Here is a 7,595-nt window from a genome sequence, read left to right as displayed (position 1 = left end):
CAAGTTTGTGGTCCAATATTCAACAACTGTGATGTGGAAACTTGAAGCCTCCAGTGAGGTGGAGCTCATTTGAACCTTTTGATAGCTCTACTCTGGGTTAGTTTAATCTACAAGCAATGCTTCAAATTTTATAAGCTCATCACATACAGCATATTGTAGCTACAGTATGTAAAATCTTACCTGTAAAGTAACTTTGACTGTCAATTAGATCTAGTGGAGCAAAAAGTAACAATATTTCCCTATAAAATGCAGTGGAGTAGTATATAATAACACAAAATGTAAGTACCCAAGTAAAATAGAAGTAATTGAGTACAGTACTTGAGTAAATGTACTCAGTTACATTCCACCACTTGTATGTGTGTTCTGGGATTTGGCTTTTTTCATGGGACTCCAGTATAGAAGAATAATGTACTGGACATACATTCCTATCTAATCAATGCTGAGCACCACACGGAAGAGGTATTAACCCATCTAAGTGGGATAGACGCCCCCCCGCCCCTACTCTGCTTCTGATTGGCTCTGACCCTGATACTCTTACCCTAACCCAATCATCTCACTCCTCGTGCCTAAATCTAACCAATCTAAACAACGAAGGCAACGAGTACTAGCCAATCAGAGGAAGAGTAGGGCGGGTCTTCGCGGAATACGGGTAGGGGTAAAAAAAAAATAAGGCGGGCAGAACACAGTCCTTTGGTCTGGAGACCTGCTCCGCCCTCATCATCATCATCATCCTCATCGTACAGCGCAGGCTACTATCATCGACTCACAAGAGGAGACAAGTCAGGGTGATAGTACAGTTTCCCCCTAAACCGGGGCATTATGTCGAACTAAGAATAATGTGATCGATGAAAGCTGCTCGGTATGACGCGTACAATGATAGTAGTTTTGAAGAAGATGTGAAGACCGACGGAATGGCATCTGGTGGCGCAAATAACGAAGCAACAGTACTTTTGTTGACGGTAAACGTAAGCCGTTAGGTCTGAGGCTTATTAGCTATAGCGCTAAATATTCAACCAGTATCGGACTAACTTGCAGAGACCGACCGACAGACTGTCACCTGTGTTGGTTTTGGAGAAGTCAAGCAGCAACAGCTCTTCAGAAGACAACAGGTAGAGTTAAGTGATGTGTGTGTTTGTGTCTGTGTGTGTGTCTCTCTGTGTGTGTGTGTGTGTGTGTGTGGTGTGTCGTAGGCTACGTTTGGGGACACATTTCAGACTTGGGAACAGTTAATTGGGTACAGCTTGTCCAATTCGGGGCAAAAGACGTGTCCCCAATTGGGAAAAAGCTAATTTATGGGTCAGTGGGTATGGTCAGTGTTAGATTCATATCCCCTCCTAGAGTTGTTATTGAGCTGCAAACATCTGATAATTTACGCGAAATTGTACTGAAGAATGATGGATTACCTTCATTAAGCGCATACATATTTAACAAAGTAATATTGCTTGACTCCAATGAGCCATTGATAAAAAATCCTGATGACTCTTGTGATATGTTGTTAACTTTGAAATTTAATTTCTTGTGAAATATTACAGCAATGCCAGATCTCTTTGAAGATTGTCCAGCACCTATAACCTTCTAACCTACTCTCTTTTTAAATGTTGCAAATTTTCTGTCTTTAAATGTGTTAGTTTTAGGTTAAGTCTCCAGGAAATGAATGAAAGTCTATGTAATGTCCCCAAAAATGACCATGATCTGATGTGTGTGTGTGTGTGTGTGTGGGTGTGGGAGCGGTCATTGTTCCTGCAAACCAACTTTACTACAGTTAAAATTAGCAAGCAGAGTTAAATCAGCTGTTCTGTGCTGAACTGAAACTCAAGACAATAGCAAAACAATAACAAATGACCTACTTTTATGTGGTCAACAATTCAATAAATATGAAAGTATGAATTTAATGTAGAAATTGAGATTCAGAAGTCGATTTTATCCCTTCATTGAGATGTGAAATAATGATTTGCCCCATTGACAGGTGTGATATTTAAAGGATAGGTGCACAGTTTTTCAAGTCTATGTTAAAACAACAGTCAGGTGTCCATATGCACATTGAAACAGGTTTGTCTTGCTGTAATCATTCCTCCAGTTCATACTGGTCATTAAGAGATCCCTACCTAATCTGCTTACAATTTAAGTGATGAGGGACAAAATCCATATTCCTTGTTTTGAGCAAAAATGTATAAAACTTTATCTGAAGATAATATGAAGCTTTAGCTGTCAGAATTAGACAAATAAAGTGGATATCTTCCACAGTTAGTCTTTTTAGTATGAAATTCCCTCTTTGGGTCTCGACACACAGTGAGCACCTGACTATTATTTTAGGACAGATTTGGAAAAAATGTGAACCTATCTTTCAACTGTAAGTTTATCTACACTCAGTTTGTCAATTTATTTGGGACACCTATTTGAAACTGATGTAACATCATTCTATTGCAACAGCTACAGTGTTTCCCCTATGATTGTACAGGCCTGGCAGGCCGCAAGGCCAACAAGAATCCCGCCAGGCCATGAAATGTTTTTTGAATGCCAGAAATAACACCAAATATCCATTAATTCGGAAATCAATAGTGTTTAGGAGCCTCTGTAGAGCACTGTTGTGAAACGTGAGTCAACCTCTGTGTCATTGTCTGGGAAACTCCTGGTACTGTAGCTCCTTTTTAGCGTAAGATTTGTGCGTAGTGAGTGAGTGGTTAAGCGAAAGAGCGAGCGGCAGAAAAATGAAGTGAATGCGAGCGAAGGAAAAGGTTAGCAGTAAGTTGTCAGCCTGGCAGTAAATGTACAGCACAGCCTAGGGGAAACACTCAGCTATGCAATAAGTCTGACCTTCATGGGGGTTTTGATGTTCGGTTTAGGTTGAACAGGTTTTGATTAGAGCCATACTGATGTTGGATTTTTGAGGGTGATGTCAATATTTGAGAGTGTCAAGTATCTGCTAATAATACTGTCAGCCTATATTTATTTCTTTAACACAAACGGATAACATAAGCAATCATTTGTGAGAAAGGTACCTTAAATTTGACCTAGATAAATATTAGGTGAGGCATTTTACAGTTGAAAAATCAAGTTGTCAGTACTCTCTGGAGGTCAGACTAGGTAAAAGAGACAGTGTTTCACAGTTATCTTGAGCGTATCTTTGGCATTTTTGTATCTCAGTTACTTATCGACATATCAATTCTTATACAGAAGTATCTGTGATAAGCTAATATAACCTGCTAATAGATATATATCAGCCTGGCACTAAATCCTGCTTTCATCAGGGTTATAATGTTCAGTTTTTGTTTGAAGTGTTTTAGAGAGGCGTTGATTCAACTAAATGATCATTTTGGAGGCTGTAGTTTGTGGTTGTTGAACTGTTTTTCAATTTCCCTTTTGTATAAATGAAGTAGACTAAATACGAGAAACACTTCTCAGTACAATGCATTATAATTAAACAGCACCACAGACTTTTGTGATGCTGTTTAATTGTTGAATCAACACCTGAATTGATGAGTTTGGAAGCACACGGTTATAGTCTGAGCTTTTTAATGAGATGCAGAAAAGGTGATTCCCTCATCCTTGACTCAACACTCAACAGTTTCAACAAAAGCTGCACTTTATGAATGTAGGACTTATTGCAGTGTTGTTGTATTACACTGTGTTATCTAGGCGTATAGTTTGTTGATGGTGCTGCCACTTGATTTATGTGACTGCTGATCCTGTAGATAATTTTATAAGGCAAGTCAGTTAATTCTCTTCAGAGCATTCAGTTCATTTTCCAGTTCAAGCTAAATGATGTGCATTCTGTTTTCTGGTTTTTAGAGGGAAAAACTGGTTGTTTGCAATGTTTTAGTCATCCCCAACCAATAGTACTAATATGGTTTCTTAAATTGACTGTATACCATGTTAGGGGGAACTGCTAGGCTTAGGGAGTTAAGGCAGCACTCAGCTTTTATCTCAACAAGGCTATACTTAGTAGCATATCTATTTTTGGATTAGACATATTGTAAATATTTTTCAGTTATGTAAATGTTTTTTTATCTGGTTTCAAAAGGCAAGTACATATGATCTTGACTTTTGAAAATGTGATGTTTTGAGCACTATGTAGGCAGTGTTGATTCATTAGGCTACCCATCAAAGCATTTCCAACCAATTTAGCATTTTTAATTAGTTCTTTACTGGAAGGTCACAATCAGTGACACAGACATGTCGACAGTTATGGGGAAAGTACATTATTCTTGCATCAGGGATCATATGTAACATTTCGCAAAGTTGATTCAGGTCAGACACAAAGAACTGCACTGTCAGCAGCTGTAATGGAATAAAATGAGGTGCTTGGTTTAAAATGGAACAAGCAGAAACAAGTTACAGATACTCATTTTTCCCATGTCACATGTTTGCCAAAATAACATTCACTACAATCTTAGGACTGTTAAATCATAGAGAGACTTGCAGCTATTGTAGATCTGAAAATATCCCACACTGCTGTGTGGTTTAGGGTAAAATGAAGTGTGAATTAGCCCTGTGTTTTCCCACAGCCTTGATTCATTTATTTTTTGAAGCATGCTGCTTTAGGTAAGGTTGGGTACCATGCACATAAGGTAAATGTAAGGTAAAATAAACAATGATAAATTAATAATAAACAAGGTAAAATAAGTTATAATTATGTTCTTTCTAACAGATGGGCTGAACAAAGAGCTCCAAATATTTCCAGATCGTGTTGTGTCAACTTGTTTTTACTGAAGAATAGCACTGCCAACCAAGCTCTGCTAAGGAAGCAATAAACACATTCATTCTTCACAATAAAAGCCTTCCATTAGTTTGTCAGTGGAAAGCTTTTAATATGAAGCAGCAGCAGCAGGAAATGTTTTCATCAGCAGTAACAACATGGCTCCAATACAGCTGAAAGCAATCAGGAAACAGTAAAATAAGGCTGATATCTGAAAGTATAAACAGGAACACAGAAGAGAAATTTCAGGTGCTCACGTCTCGGTAAACTAGTAGGGATTTTTAAAAATGCTCATGAGGAATCTTATTAATATTCATTTGAATTCACAACACAACCTGCTCTCAAGGTACGGAAATTTGGCACTGATTGATCTTATGTGAATAGGTACTCGGTAGTACTGACATAATTCAGTCGGTACCCCTAAAAGTACCAAGCTCTAGCTTCAGACAATTTTACTGACTTCATCATGGGTGACTGAGAGTAAGTGTTATCTCCCATTGCAGTCATCCATGGCTTTGAAACAGTGGGAGGTATTTTAGAAGAGAACCAAAAGTATTTTCCATAATGCAAATTTTTTATAGCTTTTAAACACAGCACCTCTGTCCTTCAAGCAAAGCAAGAGCTGGTGCTGTGCAAACACGCACAAACATTCACACACACACACACACACACACACTTTGCAGCAGGGAAAGGAAAAAAAACCCCATCACACTTTAATCACATTTATCTCTGGTCTGTCCAATAGATCCTGTTGATAAAGTAATGTAAAAATGATTTTTTTTAAGAGGGGCACGATATGGATCAGTGCAACGCTAAATTGTGTGCCTGCAGCACATTTGCGCTCAAAAAGCCCCAAATATACAGCACTGTGCAGAAGTTTTAGGCACTGAAAGTAAAGTGAGGATGCTTTCAAAAATAATGCCATGAATAGTATTAATCAATTGTACAACAGTTAATTCTGACCAAGTAATTTGATTGGACAAGAGGGATTCCTTCAGTGCCGATACAGAGCACAACAGCGCTGGGACTTTTAACTATACATGTATCACTCCGCTTTACAGGTGTTCTAAGAACCGTTAATTACATTAAAGGTATTTATCTAGCTTAGATTGTAACAAACTTTGCACTGAAAAGATGAACATAATTACACAAATAACATTTGACTTAAATTATGAATGGATGTTAGAGGAGGACGCAGGGAAGATAAGAAGCCTGGATACTTTAGTGCAAACCTCCAGGTGTGCTCATATGACATCAGCTGACCTAGACAAGTTACAGAAGAGCAAAAATGAAGCTAACACTATAGGACAAACAACATGGGCTTTGACCTGCTTTCAGACTTCACTAAGTCTCAAAAATATCATCTCAAAAAACATTGACATTCAGTCTGTTAAGAGGACCGAGCTGAAGGTTCCAGTTCAGTTGCACTTTTGATGCAGGGGCAAAGAGGGGAATTGTGATCTCAAACCTGATTCATTTATCCTAAAACGTGACGAGAGTGGAGCAAAATATTTCACCATGACATTCAATGAAGAAACAAAAAATCATAAAGACCCACTGAAGCGATATAGAGAAAATTGGCAAGGCACTATGTTTGGTGAACAAGGAAATCCCCTCTTAGCAATTCCTGAGCAAAATTCCTGGTGCAAAAGCCCTCTGTCTGCAGCCCAGAAAAGTAACAGCTGTGACAGACAGCTTCTAGTATACTGTCGTTTCCAAGATGTGCAAAAAGGCAGAGACACATATGTCTCACATCAACTGCAGCCTGAGAGCCACTGCCATACAGAAAGCGTCTGTAGTTTGGGTATACTGGGTACAGGTGAGATACCTTTATTGGAAGCAGGCTTATATTAGAGAGAGGCCTTTATCTCTAATTCTCTCTGTTTGCTAAGTATATTTGCTGATATTTTGGTATGAAGCCTTGTTTTCTGATCTGCTTCTGCTTGCTCTGTTAAATTTTTGTCACAGCATTACCAGTAATTACGGTAATGACTTACTCCTATATGAGGAACAATAATTTTAGTTCCACCTAGAATGGTTTGGCAGTGCACCACTTAGCTGTAGTGTGCACATAGCATGCTCATGGATGTTTGCTTGTATTAAAATATGCACCGTTATCTTCTAAAGTGGTGGAAATGTAGCCTACATTAGAGGGCTCTGCAGGTACTCATAGAACTGGAGTTGCATTCGGGTAACTACCGTTTAACTGGCATGAACATTATATAAAGGCACCGGGAGTTTATCCACCCTTGTTTTCCCCCAACCTGTATTTGTGGCCGGCCTTTATTTGTTCGGAAATATGGTATTGTCACTGTGGGTCCCATTTATGAGAAGTTTCTCTGACAAGGCTGCCTGTAATGCCTGCTACTCACACTTAATTTTTTTTTTTGCTGTCTTCATGAAAGGTGGTTTCATGAAGAGGAACCTTTAAGAAAGAGGATATTCTCTCTCCAATTAAAAAAAAACAAAGACAGAAAGAGGATATTGTTTTTACATTGGTTCAGAATAGATCAACATGCAGATCTGGCTACTGGCTACCTTTCTGCTGTAGGAAGTCATGGCAAAAGAAAGAGTCATTTACAAGAGTATTGTATTGATTTCAAATCATTATTGCAGAAAGTATGTACACTGTATGCATATGTTTGGTAGACACTTTTGGAGAGGTATAAACACCATGAAAGAACTAGAGCATTGCATCAGTATAAGGGAAGTGGGTGAGCAGTGATGCAAAGGACAATATGAACTTTAGACACAACTCTTTTATTGTACTGTTTGCTTAGTAACTACAGATTACATCCCACGGTCAGCTTTTCCAGCCCACATCTGTCCCTCTTTCTGTTTGATTTTCCTTTTATCCCAAAAGATAAAGGGGGGAATTTTCGTAAGTAACCTCTTGAGA

At 38.6% G+C, this 7,595-nt stretch overlaps 1 protein-coding gene across 2 annotated transcripts in view; it reads left to right on the top strand.

The window, feature by feature from the left end:
- The first annotated feature begins 675 nt into the window (after positions 1–675).
- The window catches only part of jak2a (Janus kinase 2a), a 37,676-nt gene continuing 30,756 nt past the window's right edge, over positions 676–7,595 (top strand). The window contains exon 1 of one of the 2 annotated variants that reach the window (XM_067574964.1): positions 676–1,109. The gene's annotated coding sequence lies outside the window, so the exon portion shown is untranslated. Of the gene's footprint in view, positions 1,115–7,595 lie in introns of both variants that reach the window. The other variant, XM_067574965.1, reaches the window with a different exon arrangement.

This window comes from Thunnus thynnus, chromosome 19, assembly GCF_963924715.1.
Source record: "Thunnus thynnus chromosome 19, fThuThy2.1, whole genome shotgun sequence".
Taxonomy (NCBI): Eukaryota; Metazoa; Chordata; class Actinopteri; order Scombriformes; family Scombridae; genus Thunnus; species Thunnus thynnus.
This window is presented reverse-complemented; position numbering and strand designations above follow the sequence as displayed.